Here is a 16731-nt window from a genome sequence, read left to right as displayed (position 1 = left end):
AAAAAAAAAAAAAAAAAAAAAAAATCAGATGCATCAGGGAACAAACAGAAATAATTCTTCCACTTAATGGATTAATATATCTAATATATTGAGCCATCCCCAAGCTAGCCATTGATGGTTAGAAGCTTTCGGGAATAAACTTAATTTTAGTTAGTATTACTGGATGACATATTCCTAATTTAACCTGAGTATACATTTTCTTTTAGCAAAGGTTAATCAGAAATTCTCTGATACATGCCACTGCACTCCATACAGCCTGGGCAACAGAACCAGACTCTATCTCAAAAAATGAAGGAAAGAATTGAAGGAAGGAAGGGAGGGAGGGAGGGAGGAAGGAAGGGAAGGAAGGAAGGAGGGAAGGAGGGAATGAAGGAGAGAGAAAGAGAGAGAAAGAAAGAAAGAAAAGAGGAAAATTCCCCAATAAACATTATCATAAGCATTAGAAATTAAAATGGCACATCATATTAATAAGGAATTTAGCTCAGAAAACACTCAAGGTTTTTGAAGAATCACACTCCTAGTGTATCTTTTCAGGATAAATATTATGTCTCAGTCCTTGAGTACAATCAGGCCTGGAACAGATCGCAAAATGAAACTCATATATATATATATATGTGTGTATGTTTTTTGTTTTTTTTTTTTTTGAGACAGAGTCTTACTCTGTCGCCCAGGCTGGAGTGCAGTGGCAAAATCTAGGCTCACTGCAACCTCCGCCTCCCAGGTGTTGAAGCGATTCTCATGCCTCAGCCTCCCAAGTATTTGGGAATGCAGGCGTGCGCCACCATACCCAGCTAATTTTTGTATTTTTAGTAGAGACAGGTTTCACCACATTGGCCAGGCTGGTCTCGAACTCCTGACCTCCAGTGATCCACCTGCCTCGCCCACCTCGACCAAAGTGCTGGGATTACAGGCGTGAGCCACTGCGCCTGATCAAAACCGATATTTCTTGAACTCTATTTTCTCAAAGTGTGTAAATCTAAAACTTCCCAAAAAAGATCCTCTCTGTATCCAGGACCTGCTAAGAAGAAAGCGTATTATTTCCCAGAACCCTGCGGGATCCCATCTTCCTCTTTTGACACATTATGTCAGTAAGTTTAATGTGGTCCAAATCCACACATCATTCATGAGGTTTAAAACATCCAATGCAGAAGTTTTGAAATGCAAGCACGAGGGTCTGGAAATGGTGACCAGTACTCTATGGTACTGACTGGAGGCTCATTCTTCAATAGCAAATATCTCAAACTTTTTCAGAGGCAACTCACAGTTGTCCATGCTTTGATAGAAGATACTCAAAACTATGATGATATTGCCATGAATTTTATCATTTCCAAGCATATTGAGAAGACTTCAGGGATATTTGTGAAGCTTGTAAACATGGACGATTTTGAAAAAGAAACCAACAGTGGCTATTCTGGAATGTGACATCGAGCTGAGCATGCTTTACAGAGGTCTTAGTATATAAATAAGCTTGTTAATATATCATATATATGATAGCATGCCCTTAAAATATTCCAACATGGTTTTCCATATGCCAACTACAAAAGAAAAATGTGAAAGTAAAACAAACAAACCTGAAAACTGCTTGGTATTTGAGTAGCTTCTCCATGCTATGTATTTTTTTAAGCAACATCATGAACTTCTATCTACTCCAGAAGTCACCACAATAGAAAAAAAGGTGCAGTGCTTCTAGGATATAAAATTCACATTACCTTCAAAGGCAAGAAGTTAGTCCTGTCCAGTTAGGTCTTCTTATGAAGAGTTTTCATCCAGGGATATAACTGCTTGGGCAATGATTTTATTGTTTACATTTTGAGACTGTTCTACAGTTTCTTTGACTCCTGGCATTTGCCTTAAGGACCTATAGCAAGGTGTTTTCAGGTTCAGAAACTCAAGAGAGGCATTTATCTGCTTTTTGACGAAAGGTTGATTGTTTCCATTTGAAGACTGAAATGCCTCTTTAGCAAAATCCTGTAGTATGGGGTAACACCATTAAGTAGAGAATAGTCTCAGTCACACATGAAGAGGAAAATTTGCAGCTGCCAGTGCTTTCCTTATGGCCTTGACAACCAACTCTTCCAGGACTAACTCAGTCCAGCATGGTTTTGATGTAACAATAAGTGGTTTCATTTTTGTTAGGTCTTTTGTGACTGGGACAGTTAATTTTGTTAGCTGAAGAACATCTAGTTGTTTGATTTTTGTGAACATTTACTGCATGAATCACAAAACAATATAGCCTATATTTCTTATATGCAACTTATATGCAGCAAAGAGTAAATGTGTTATAGATTCAGGTAGTGCATTTTGTCACTGAATCTGGCCTTGAGAACGTACATTAATTCTTATATTTTACATAATGTATGTGTTGTTTGAGAAACGTATAAAATACCTTCTGAAAAATTGAATAAGTAGGACTTACTGGCAGAAGTTAAAACACTTTGTATCAAAAGATCTTTATCATTAGAGCATTGGTTATCTTCTGGATACTAAAATGTTATATTATAAACAAAGTCAAACACTTAACATTCAGAACTTTAAAAAAAGATCTAAGGTACTATTCATCATGATGAAATTTAAACTACATACAAAGAGGAGAAAATAAGAACTGAGTCATAGCAGAGGAATTCTATACAGAGTCTGCATCAGTTCATTGGTATGGCTGCCCACTCTCTGTTATGTGAATTAGTATCTGTTCCATCCATTGTCTGTGTTTGGTCCTTGTTCACTACTGGGGCAAGGAATTCTTAACGAGGCTTCTGTTTACCACCCTCTCCTTCTCCTCCTTTCTCTCTTCTTCCTCCTTTTCCTCTTCCTTTTTCTTGCATAATGCCAGTATATTCTCAAAATTGCAAAGTTGGGAGAATATTAAAATAATCATGGCTAATGTTCCAATAATGAGGTCTTTAGTTCAATATACAATAGTGTGTTTTTTTACATTGGAGAGTATATGTGTCTTAATGCAGTCAGATTGTAAATAACAAAAAACTTAGAACCTTACTAAAAATTGATAATGTCAATTATCTGTTTTGTCCAACATTGGTAGTGCTTTTTTGCCTCTTGGGATTCCTCTAGCAGATAAATAAAATAAACTTTTATCATCCGTGTGTTCTATGTTAAAAAATAAATAAATAAAATAAAATATCCATCCCTTTGGTTAAAGACTATCCCATTAAGGTAACCATGTTTAAACATCACATGTTTTGCATATCTAATTATTCACTGAATGAACAAAGAAACTATTCCGCCAGAACTGTTCTGGTTTCTGCCAGAACAGAACATATGTACCTTATACACATGTTGAGACTCTACCTCAGCCTGCTTTAGAAATCTATTCCGGGCCTGTTATAAAAGATTCCTAAGCATTATTTATTATTCTGGCCTTCAAAACCCATTCACAAGTACTTACACTCCAGAAGAGATCAAATTGTAGACTAAACTACAGCTGGCAAAGATCACAGCACTAGCAGAAAATTCTCTGAATCTCTTGAACTTATGGGTTCTAGATAAGAAAGGACTGAGGAAGAGCTCTTCAGTTTGGGAAACTGAAATGAGAGCAAATTATTACAGAGCTATCGGTACCAATTGGTGACTATTTAAATGTGTTGTTAGGCCTATATTCCTGATGGATTTATTCCAAATCCAGTTTCATATTTAGGAAACAAGTGAGATTAATACATATGTGCACCCACATATAGAAGCATGTTTACAAAGTATAGGTGAGCAACAATCCGGTGGGGGTGTTATCTGGGCATCTTTAGTGCTAGCTAATGAACAGCTCACCAACTGCTATGGTTTTACAGTCAGCAGAAATAAGTGACTGGAGTTCCAGACATCAAATCTTTCTATATAGTTATTCAGTGGCAACATCAAGTACATGAATGGAGGTGTTAATTCAGAATTGTGTGTGTGAAATAAACAAGGAAGACTAGAAATCCCATTAAGATATTCTCTATTGGCCCCTCATACTCACTCTCTCTCTCTCTCTCTCACACACACACACACACACACACACACACACACACACCACCACACCACATATGATGCTCAGGCAGTACGCCCTCTAATGGAGCACTTACACCAGGCATGACTTGGTGGCTGCTTTGGGGAAGCAGGTGCTCAGCTTCCCCCATCTTTGCTCTGTGACAGTTTCTGTGTCACATACACCATCACCAGCCTGACACATGTATGCCATCCCCCTTAATAACCCAGAGAGGTCTTGGGGGTCAGAGGTTCCCCTCAAATGACTGACAGCTATGGAGGCACCATACCTGCGATAGAACCGTCAGCTGGAGTGAGACGACAGGACCCCGTGGGGAATTCCTTTCTTTTCCAACAAGGAACCTTCACTCAGCATGACCTGCCTTGGAGAAAGCTTCGGACAAGGTCCTTTCTTTTCCCCTTCAAATCCTGCCTTGAAACAAGCTCTCTCGGCCACCTGCAATTGCTGTAAATCAATTTCCAAACAGAAATCACTATGCAAAATATGCATAAGCCAAGATGGGTAAGGAGATGACAAGTTGCCCTGCCCTGCCTCCTGTCATGTGGGGTCTCCTCTCTCATCTTCCACAAAGCCCCAAGAAGTTCAAAGAGGACTCAGACTCACAGATTTTTAAGACTGGAGATGGCTCAGATTCTCCTGCCTCTGCCTCTACCCATAACTTAAACTCCTCTTGCTTTTCGGTATATTTCATCGTTATTGTTATTGGTTTTATGTAACACAACCAAAATATCAACGCAATCATTTGTAAAGAGAAATACAAATATCAAAGGAACCAGACTTTTAGTTCCAATCACTGACCCACTCTATCTGTGTAACTCCCCGAACTCTTAATTGTGTGTACATTTTTATAGGGGGCAATTTGGCATCCATTGTTCCTTATTGGAAAAATATCCATCTCATTAGGTAGCATTTTAGACTTGGAAAGACCTGTGAATTATTGTCTTCCTTCTCCAGGACCCTGCACAGTCGATGCATCTAAGTTCTTCATTTCCACATAAAATTATTAGGTGGTATGTGGGCTTGCCAGGACTTCTACATAGATCATGAGGGAGGTAGGGTTAAAAACTCTGCCTTACACATGCCATCTTGAATCTCATATTCTGAAAGGAAGAGCTAGCTGCTGCTGGAAGGGAGAATCAATCTGCAGAAGCAAAGACCACTTGTTGAGACTGAAGAGTCTTTCTATCACAAGCAGATTCTGCCATGTTTGGTGGACTGACAGACCATTTTAGGAAGGTTCCAGAGCAATAGCCAGATTTTTCATAATGAAGCTAATCGGCCACCATGGTGGTGAGAGTCAGCAGGCAAGAGGATTTGCCAAAAATAAACAGTGGGAGATCTTTCCTCACAGTCCACCTGGAGCGGGTGGGGAGAAGGAAAGAGACGCAGACAAGCTTTGTTATGCTGAGTGAAAGAAGTCAGACACAAAAACCACTTACTGTATGATTCCATGTATATGAAGTATTTGGAATAGACAAGTCCATAGAAACAGAAAGCAGATTAGTGGGAATAGGGGTGGGCAAGGATAGGGGGGTGACTGCTCATTAGGTAAGGAATTTCCCTTGGGAGTAATGAAAATGGTCTGAAACTAGATAGTAGTAATGGTTGTGAAACATTAGGAATTTGCAAAATGTCACTAATAGTAAGTCTTCTGTTACGTGTATTTTACCACATTTTTTTAAAAGACATGCCTGTAGCCCTTAAGGAAGAAAAAATTTGCTCCAGTTCTTATGATCTTCCCTTTGTGCTCCCAGTGGGGTATAGGACAGCAGATAACAGTCTAGAGGGAAAGAGCAGAAAGAGGAATATCCCAAGAATGAGAAGGAAGATGAGGCTTCTCCCTCTCCCAGGATTATGCCGGGCACACGGGCCTTCACAGACCACTTTGCACTTGTGTTAACAAGTGCTTGCTCCCATATGCTCAAAGAGTTAGACAGACTTGGACTGAAATCTAGGTCTGGCCCTCTCCAGTTATGTGACTCTTGACAAGTCATATCACCAAACATTCTGGAATGCCCTCCTATGTGTGACTGTCCAAGGCCCTACACACATCTTGTGCTTTAATCCTCACAAACTTACAAGGCAGAGCCATTATCTCCTCTAATTTCCAAACGAGGAGGCTGAGACTTAGTAGGGTTAATGCAGTTGCTCCAAATCACACAGGCAGTGAGAACAGTTAAGGCCGTTAACCTCTAGTTTGTTTCTCCATTTCTAAAATGGGGAGAATAGTAACTATTTTGCAAGAGCATCACAAGGATTAGAGGTGCTCACTAAATGGTGGCTGTCATAGATGATGAAACTCACAAGATCCTCATAAGGTAGCACAGAGAGCAAGAATTTTATTGATGAGGGAAGTCACATGGCTAGTTAGTGACAGGGCTGGGACTAGGATCTAAGCTGACCAGCTTCCAATCTGCTGCTCATCTGACCACGCTATGTTCAAAAGGACACACCTGTAACAATAAATCAACAATATATCAACACATAACTAATCAGAACATCAGGAATGAATGCAATGTAGATCTGGGACAGAAAAGAGGTGTTTATTTGGAGAGCAGAGCTCCAAACAAGGGAGGGAATGGAGAAGGCAATGGATGTCCTCTGATCAGTTAGAAATGTTTCCTGACAGCAACAGAATCTAGTGAGGCTGTGGAAAAATAGGAATGCTTTTATACTGTTGGTGGGAGTGTAAATTAGCTCAACCATTGTGGAAGACAGTGTGGTGATTCCTTAAGGATCTAGAACCAGAAATACCATTTGACTCAGCAATCCCATTACTGGGTATATACCTAAAAGATTATAAATCATTCTACTATAGAGACACACGCACACGTATGTTTATTGTAGCACCATTCACAACAGCAAAGACTTGGAACCAACCCAAACGCCCATCAATGACAGACTGAATAAAGAAAATGTGGCCCATGTACACCATGGAATACTATGTAGCCATAAAAAAGAATGAGTTCATGTCCTTGCAGGAGCATGGATGAAGTTGGAAGTGATCATTCTCAGCAAACTAACACAGGAAGAGAAAACCAAACATTGCATATTCTCACTCATAAGCGGGAGTTGAACAGTGAGAACACATGGACACGGGGAGGGGAACATCACACACCAGGGCCTGTCAGAGAATGGGGGATAAGGGGAAGGATAGAATTAGGACAAATACCTAATGCATGCGGGGCTTAAAACTTAGATGATGGGTTGATGGGTGCAGCAAACCACCATGGCATATGTATACCTATGTAACAAACCTGCATGTTCTACACATGTATCCTAGAACTTAAAGTAAAAATTTTTTAAAAAGGAATGTTTTCTGACAATGTTACCCTTTTGTAGAAGATAAATCTGGAGAAGCAATGATCTCTGATGGGCTAGGTGTCCCCACAGTGTGACAGGGCCTATTAATAAAAGTAATGTAAATGACAATGAATACCACCAATTGTGTATGTAATTACTACAACCAGGCATTTGACAAAGTGAATCACGTGCATTTTCTCAAATACCTAGGAATAGGTGTGGAGTAGAATCCAATTGTGTACGTAATTACTACAACCAGGTATTTGACAAAGTATATCACGTGCGTTTTCTCAAATACCTATGAATAGGTGTGGAGTAGGTATCGTGGTTCCCGTTTTACTGATGAGAAAACTGGAGCCCAGGATCACACCAATAAAAAGCGGCAGAGCTGAGATTCAAACCCAGGACTTCGTGAGGGCAAATTCTGGCTCTTGACTAATATGTTACTTCCCATGAGACGGATTACTATTAGACTGGTGCATAAGTAATTGCAGTTAAATTAAAGTAATGGCAAAAACCGCAATTACTTTTGCACCAGCCTAATAGCTAATTATTCATAGTGATGGATACTTCTGGCATGAACAGAAGTGGGCTCAATAAATGTAGTATCTATCCAAGGGCTAACATTAGCAAAAGAAAAAACATACAATATAGTGGTCTAAGACTGGCCATAGGCAGAATATAAGGCAGAAAATTCTTTTGGAATTCTTCTGGTCCTACCCATTCCAGCACATTAACAAAAGCAGCAAGTCACAGGGGCCAATCAGAATTAGGGCCTTCTCCCTTGCAGACAGATGCTCTGGTACCCACTTAATGCAAGGCTTCAGCTTTCCGGAATTCTTAGGGATATTTTTGCAGGTAGTCCTGGCTCCAACAAGCTAGAGAAAAAATTTCTTCCATTCACAGGCAATGGGGGTGCTCTTGATAAGCCTAAAGGCGTATCACCAGGAAAGCCATCATTCTCATTATGCCTAAAGGCATAATTCACCACATGTGGAATTTGGCTCTTAAAAACTGCGTAAGTCAATCTTAATAACAAGTACACAAAAGAAACCCTGAAGGTTCTATTTACTAGTTTCTTATCCCACTATGTAGAGAGGAGAGAATGTTCAGGGTTTTTCGCTATATTCACTGTTTAGTGAACGCACCACTGAGAGCTTGTCTATGAACAATGTTATGAGAACGACATTTGTGACCACATGTCATTTTCTTTTTTTTTTTTTGAGACGGAGTCTGGCTCTGTTGCCCAGGCTGGAGTGCAATGGCACAATCTTGGCTCACTATAACCTCCGCCTCCCACATTCAAGCGATTCTCCAGTCTCAGTCTCCTGAGTAACTGGGATTACAGGTGTGTACCATAATGCCTGGCCACATTTTTTGTATTTTTAGTAGATTGTGTTTTGCCATGTTGGCCAGGTTGGTCTCGAACTCCTGACCTCAAGTTATCCACATTCCTCAGCCTCCCAAAGTGCTGGGATTACAGGCGTGAACCACTGTGCCCAGCTCCACGTCATCTTAATAAGCTGGAATTAATCACTGGGTTTACTTCTCTGAAAATTATATGAGCCTACAGATATTTGGATAATGATAGATAACTGATGAGTGTACTAACACATTTCATAGATTCTCAGTTGTACATTTTTGGGGTTTTTTGCACATTTTAACATCTCTGCAATCCAGATGTGCTTTACTATCACCATCAACCAGCAGAAAGTCCTGGCAGAGTTGTCATGGTCTGCTCATGTGAGAACATAAAACACACCAGCATCAAAACTTGCAGAATGGATCTCATTGACAAGGAAGAAAATCCCAGAGATAACATTGGAGCACTTTTTAAAGAAATGTTGTATTATCAATGCTCTTGACGGCCCAGAAGAAAATACTGTGTAGAAAAACATGGTTCTAGACAGCTCTGAGTTGAATCATAAGAGTTGGATTTAGGAATACATAGGAGTTACATTGGTTTTTTTCTTTGGAAACCTGTGGATTATCTAAATCAGTCTAGAAATCAGTCTAGAAAAGCTGTTTCAAGAACTATAAAATAAAAATTCTAAGTCTTCATTTAAAATTAGAAAACATTCTGTCATAGTTTAATTGGCAGCATCTTTTTCTTAATTGTGGTAAATAAAATAATGGTCCTTCTGGTGATCAATAACATCTTAGATTCAGTGGAAAACAGCTTAAGTAGAAATACACCGCAATGCAGTGAGCTTGCAGAAATAAAATAACCAAAACTTTAATTATTAAGAGAAAATAAATATAATTTCCTCTCACTCTAGAAACATCAATATTTAAAATGTTACAGTAACCTTTATATATAATGCATGCTGTATTTGAAAAAGGTAACACACCCAAAAAAGACATTATGAAGTAAACCATTTTGCTTGTTGCTTCTCAAACTTTATATTTTTAATACAGAGGAGTTGGGAAAACTCTTAAAATTCTCAAAAAAGGAAAACAATTTATATTATACAAAGAGTAAAACATTTAAACTTAAGTTAAATAGAAACTGCGCTTCTTTATACTTCATTGAGCTTGCTAAGCCTCAGTTTTTTTTTTTGTAAAATGGAGATTTAAAGCAGCTATATGTCATTGTGTTGTTGCAAGAATTGAATGGTTGACACATATAAAATGTTTAGTAAAGAGATCCACATATTAGGAGGTAAATAATTCATAATTGTACTATTCTTATTATCTTTATGATTATTTTACATTTGGCTTAGTGCTCAACAAATATTTGAGTGAAATAGTAAAAAACAAAAAACTAAAGTATCATATCTCCATCATTTTAAAAGACTTTATTCCCAGCAATGAATTATCTAAAACTGTTATTTTTAAGCTTACATAATAGTTTCTTCATAGACTCAAAAGCAGATGATTTTTTATTTAAGCAGGAATAGAGATGAAAAAGTAATCCCATTTTCTTTGGCACTGTGGTACTGAAAAGGCTAGTAGTTAAGTGCTGTTAACAAAATGATGCGGCTAGAGAGATTTCCTTAGTGTTGAGGGGTGAGGGTGGGGGTCGGAGGGTGGGGGAAAAGGGGGAAGAAAATTCCAGTTTGTTATAACCAAAATTGAACTCAATCCTTCAAGAAACAGATTCTTTCCGCCTACACATGCGCACACACACCCACACACCTTTTGTTTTTTAGAGATCTTGAAAATGTTTAGTCAAATGGGTCTTAAATGTCAGTCCTCTGGTGGGGAAGGAAAAGGGCACCACACACAGATCTTTCCCCTGTTTGGTCCAAGCCAGATGTATAAGAAAACGAGCTCGAAATGAAATAAAGGATAACATAATTATAATACACCCTTCTTAAAAAAAAAAAAAAAAACTCTGTCTCACATTAAAATGTGAAACATCTCAAGAGACGGTTGTGGATTTTACAATTTTATAACCCAGTTTTTAAAAATCCTAAATATAAAGTATGTTTGGGTACATGCTATTTCATAAATGTCATGCATTTTTGGTGGGAGCACTTTCTACACACATTCCTCGTTTACATTTCAAAAGTGCCTTTTGGAAATATCTACCAGACACTAAATCATGGACAGAAACTCATAGCTTCTTCAGGAGGCAGCAAGGTCAGGTGAAGGGCACTGGGTAGGAAGTCTGGAAATCTGTGTCTCCTTCTAGCCATTCCCAGAATCAGGTCGTTGGCCCTAAACAAGTCTCTTGACCTCCCTGGATCTCCGCATCTCCATTAGGACTTAAGGATCTCTAAGTCCCTTTCAATTCTAACATCCTTTGACGAGAATTTAAATTTTTGCCCAAGGTGACCTTAATGTTGATAGCAAGAATGGGGAATAGTGTTTACAATACCCATCATTTCATTGTCTTAAGTGCTACTTCACTTTAACTCATTTTATGTTTCAAAACACACTGTCAGCCCCTTTATCAGTGTGTATGTGAGTGTGTGCACACACACCCGTACACACATATGCACAAACACACACTTCAAGGAATGACTAACAAAGAATCCCGCTGTGAGAATTATATATAGCATTTTGTGTGACATGTTAGGCATAGCCATGTTCTCGGTGCTAATTATGAAACCGCAAACATAGAAAGCTTGTGTCCCTCCGTGAGTCAGCTGGGCCCACATTGCATTTCTCTCTAAGGTCAGTATGGCTTCATGCAAAACCCTTCTCCTCCACCCTCTCCTGACCAGAGGACAGTGACCCCCTTAAGCTCCTCAATGGCACAACCCAAAAGCAAAGATGCAATTTAATTCTTAGCCTCAAACACAGCCCATTTGGAAAGACACCAGTCACTAGGGTATTGTTAGTGCCTTGAAATGGCCAAGAGGGATTGCTGACTCTGCGAATATCACTCGAAAGGCAGGAATTCTATTTGAATTACTAACATAACAGATGTTTGCTAGGCTCCACCATGCAGTCTGCATACAGTTATGCTAATTTGGCAGCACTTCTCTTCCAGTTAGCTCTGAGCCATTAGAGCACGCAGCTAGTAGGTCCTTCTGTCTAACTAATAATTGCCTATTATTGATATTAATTAACATTTTTTGCACCTTTCCTCAGTTTTGACCTAGTATCTGTTGGTAGTCTAATCACTGTGGCCTATTAAAAGTCAAAATACAGGGGCCTACAGTAGTCACGAGCCATTTATCAAAAAGCAAACAAGGCCAATTAAACAGGCAGCCAGACAGTTGTCTTGATTTGCCGCTGACTGTTTCTTGATCACCATTATAAATTGCTAATAGGGCAGAAAGCGCTAAGCGGGGAGCATCTGTGGGGGTCTGGTTATTGCTCACTCCCCGCCTGGTGACAGGTGAGAGAGAGGCTAGTGATGGTCTTATTGATGTGAACTGCCCATCAGTTGGTAGTTATTGTTAAAGTTCATGATGCTACAGCTGATCCCGTCCTGCTGAGAGTCAATCAAATTAATTAGAGCTAGAAATTCTTCTTTATTATTTTAGAGCACCAGTACAGAAAGAAGCCCTCTAATTTGGATCCAAAGGCAATGGAGAAAAAAAATCTTCATGTAGTACAGTGTGAAAAAAAAATCAGATATTGCTTCTTCCATTATTTATAATAAGGGTTGCGGCTAAAGGTTTTTATAGGCACAGATCAAGAGATCATAATAGAAGCATATTGACAGATTTTTTTCTGCAATACTCTAAGGAACTGGCTGTAGCAGGAAAATATATCAAAACCTTATCATCAGAGCTGAGATCTTCTGTGAAAAATCAATAAAGAGTTATACATGGTTTGAGTTTAAACAGTTCTCTGTAGTCATTTAAACATAGTGCATCTGTACAGCTTTTTACCTCTGGAGACCAAGGTAACCTAGCAACTGCAGGGCTTAAACCGATTAACTACAAATGAAGTACTGTACGCCTATCAAAGCAATTGTTCATCGTTGCCTTTGTTGCAGAGACTAAGCTAATTGAACATGATACAGTATGAAGATAATTAACACCCATGAGTTTGTTAATTGCCTGTTAGCATTACAACACAGTCTCTTGGTTTCTTTTTAACTGTCTCCTTTGTAGCCTCTTACTTCCCTTAAAATGGTGCAGGACCTGTTTAACTGGCAATGATATCTTGGAGTTTATTAACCCTTTTAAAATTGTTTTTTTTTTCAAAGCTGTCTTAATGAAGCATATTGCATGTGCTTGTTAAATGCTAGCCCCCACTTTGTCGCTCTATTTTCCCAAGATTAGGAATTTGTTTTACAGATACTGTACAAACTATGTTTATTTTTCGTGCTAATTTATTTCGAGCAATTTAGCCATTATAAATGCTCTTGAAAAAAAAATGGCTTTAGTGGTTCCCTTTATTACTCAGCTGCTCTGCTTTCGAGAGTAAGCGATAAATGTCTTTGAGGGTTGGAATATTAATTGAAGGCAGCATCTGGTCAGCAGCTGACCGGCTCCAGTTGTCCTGCTCCAACCAAGCAGGCGAAAAAGAAGCTTTGCTGGCTCTCTTTGCCAGGCTCTCACTTTTCCTTGGAGCCGTAGACTAAATGAACCCCCATTTTATCTCTGCTGGATCACTGCATGGATGCCAGAAAATCAATTGGGCAGGAAAATCTGTTAATCTAAAGTGAATTCAATCTAAGGAATCATTTAAAATAAAAATTTCAATCATTACTTTTTCGGAAAAGCACTTTCTTCTCTCAAGTCTGTGTGTACATGTCATGACGATACTTTGAAAGGAACTATCGCAAGAGTAATTTGAAGTCAATAGAATTGTCTTGCAAAGAACAATTTGCTTTTTGGAAAAAAAAAAAAAATAGGGTGGCTGATTACAAACTTAGGAGGAAATGGAAAACCCAAACACTGTGTGGCCAGAAACAATTAATACACTCGAGCCCAGAATACACATCAGGACAGATTTTTCTCCTGTTGAGAAGGAATACCTTGGCTGTGTTACAATTGTTTAACTTGGGTTTTCCTGCATGATCTTCTGTGTTTGTCATTACCGTGTCATGGTTAGTACTTGCTGGTAAGTCAGTCCCAGGGGGGCCATTTCTAGTGCCCAATTACAAGTTCTAACATCAATCATAAATATTATTTATTCAACAAAATGAATTGCTAATTAATAACTGATGAGCATTATGGCCTTGAAGACTATAACACTATTAATTACGGTTGGCATGAAAGGGGTCTACCTGGCACATTTTCACCACAATTAGCCCTGGAAGCTTTCATGGAATATGTCTATTAAGATAATCTAAGAAAAGACTGACCTTCCTTCCCCCACCCCCCACAAAAGGACTGATACATTATCTCAGGTTAGAACTTCACCAAACCAACCCCCGTATTCCAACACTGTTTTCCCTGTGCACCGTGACTTGTATGAGAAGCATGGCATGGAGAAAAGAACTCCCCATAGAGGCTGGCAGGTACAAAATGCAGTCACACATGCCCAGCCGTCCTCCTGCTGAAATGCTGCAAGGGGTGACTCAGCCATAGCCTGGCACTTGGAATGTGGCTGCCAGCTTATTTTTAGACTCAGTTGTTGCCCAGCTCCTGTTCTGAGCTCTGGGTCCAGGCACACAGCAGCTAAATCACTTCAGCAGGCAGCTGGCTGGCCAGGACTGTTCCCATTTACTGGCAGGCTGGTGGGAGTACATCGTTCACCTTAAGGACCTCCTGATCAGACACTTAAATAAGGGAAACTAAGAAATGCCCTCTTGCCCACTACTGGGGAAGAAGAAAACAGTAGGTTTGAAGAATGAATACATACAAAAATACAATATTGCTGTGAATCTCTTTGAAAGCAGAACAAATCTACTACCTCTGTGTTCTGTGTAGCTAAGTCTCTATGCCAAAGCTCACCAAATATGGGTGGATGATAGAGGATTGCAAAGACTTTTTAAAGTTATACGAATAACGTAAGGGAAAAACTTTTTTCCTCCTGCATATGTGTAAGCTCTAGAAGGAAAGAGCTTGTTAAATAGTTATCTGGATGATTCTGTAGTTCAGACAATTATTTCACATTTAGTGCTGGATGGATTTTGGAGAATAAGCGATTTGCATGAATCAAATTAACTAAAGAAATGGAAAAGAACTCTCTGCTGGATAAACAGTCAGTCTCACATTATTTCAGTTAAATATGTTTGAGGCTTCAAATTATACAAGCATCTTCCCTTACCATTCTGCCAAACAGCAGAGATCTCAGCCCTCTTTCTGTGGGTGGTTACAGGTGTCCTTGGAGGGGAAAAAAGAAAAGAAAAAGCATGCCCCACATCCATGTGGCATGATTATTGGTGAAGTTATTTTTAGCTTTAGAAAATTAAGAGTTAGGAAGATTCGTAGAGTGAAGCAAAACGTTTTTCAGAGTTTCCACCACATTTCTCCGTAAAGACACTGACAAGTGAATACACCCAGCTGGTAAGGGCTTGCCAGCATTTAGGTTAGCAAAGTGGTAAATTATTTGTGTTTCATGGTGGCAAATGTACCTATTTCTGCAAAGGCTAGGGCAGAACAGCCAAAAGAAGCCACTTAGTTGACACTGATTAATGGAAAGAGCAAGTAAAAATTTAAGGAAGCAAGGGAGAAAAAAGGGGCAGAAAGAGTTCGGTGGAAGTGGGAGAGGAAAAATGGAGGATGGGCTGGTAAAAAAAAACCTTGGATTCAAAAGCTGGCTCCACCACTTTCTGCATTCAGAAGCATGAACAAATCAGTTCATCTATCTGAGCCTCACTTTACACTTTTGTAAATGGGAGTTAGTCATACTTGTCTCGAAGATTTGTAGAGAGGAGCCAATGAATAGTATATTTGTGTCTTTAGTTTTGAAAGCACTTTGAAAACAAACAGTTATATAGAAATGTAAGATTTCTAATAATTTTGCTTGTTTGTTATGTTTGTTACTGAGAGGTGAAGCCAGCTGAACTTCCTAGGTTGAGTAAGAGGATTGTAAAATGCACCAATCAGTGCTCTGTAGCTAGCAAGAGGATTGTAAAATGCACCAATCAGCAGGCTCCTAAAAGTAGCCAATCGCAGGGAGGATTGAAAAAAGGGTACTCTGATAGGACAGAAACAGAGCATGGGAGGGGCCAATAAGGGAATAAAAGCTGGTCACCCCAGCCAGCAGTGGCAACCCACTCATGTCCCCTTCCACACTGTGGAAGTTTTGTTCTTTCACTCTTCACAAGAAACTTTGCTACTGCTCACTCTTTGGGTCCGTGTCATCTTTAAGGCCTGTAACACTCACTGCAAAGGTCCCGTGGCTTCAATCTTGAAGTCAGCGAGACCACGAACCCACCGGAAGGAGCAAACTCTGGACACACTACTAGCCCATCTCAATCCAGTTATTTCAAGCAAAGTGGCCAGGTAGGCTCCAAAGGCTGTATGTAGAAGGGAACATATCACCCAGACCCTCAGTATGAGAACTAAAGACTGGGTCAGTAGTTGAGAGTATTGATGCCTGCATGAGGGAATATCATGTTTTCTTACATCAAAAGTCAGGGAAAGATACCTGAGCCACAAATAGCCACTTTTTACGATCACACCTGAGGCTACTCCTACAGAGAACTCCAACCTTATGCACAATAATAACATGGAGAAATTAACAATGTAGTTATTCTGGATAGGTGTGGTGTGGGGCCTAGAAATTTGCATCTTAATCAGCAGCTCTGGTCTTTCTGAGACAGGTAGTTCACCACTACCAAACGAGAGACCCAAGTTCTGACTCCTGCGAGTAGTGCACAGCCCCAGCATGCACTTCTCTCATTCTGCAGCATGGTTGGGAACATATTTGGACCAGGAGGCATCTTTTCAAGAGTCAAGAGAAACAAGGAATGGTGATGCCTCAGTCCTTGTTTTCAGTAACACAGGCTTGATTCAAGGAGTTATTTGCTCCTAGACTGCATGGGAAAGGCACTTTTTTGTAACTTTTAAAAGCTTTTTATTTTGAGATAATTGTAGATTCATGTACAGTTTTAGGAAACAATACAAGAT

The sequence above is a fragment of the Mandrillus leucophaeus genome, unplaced genomic scaffold (assembly GCF_000951045.1).
Source record: "Mandrillus leucophaeus isolate KB7577 unplaced genomic scaffold, Mleu.le_1.0 Scaffold40, whole genome shotgun sequence".
NCBI lineage: Eukaryota > Metazoa > Chordata > Mammalia > Primates > Cercopithecidae > Mandrillus > Mandrillus leucophaeus.
Note: the sequence above shows the minus strand (reverse complement) of the source record.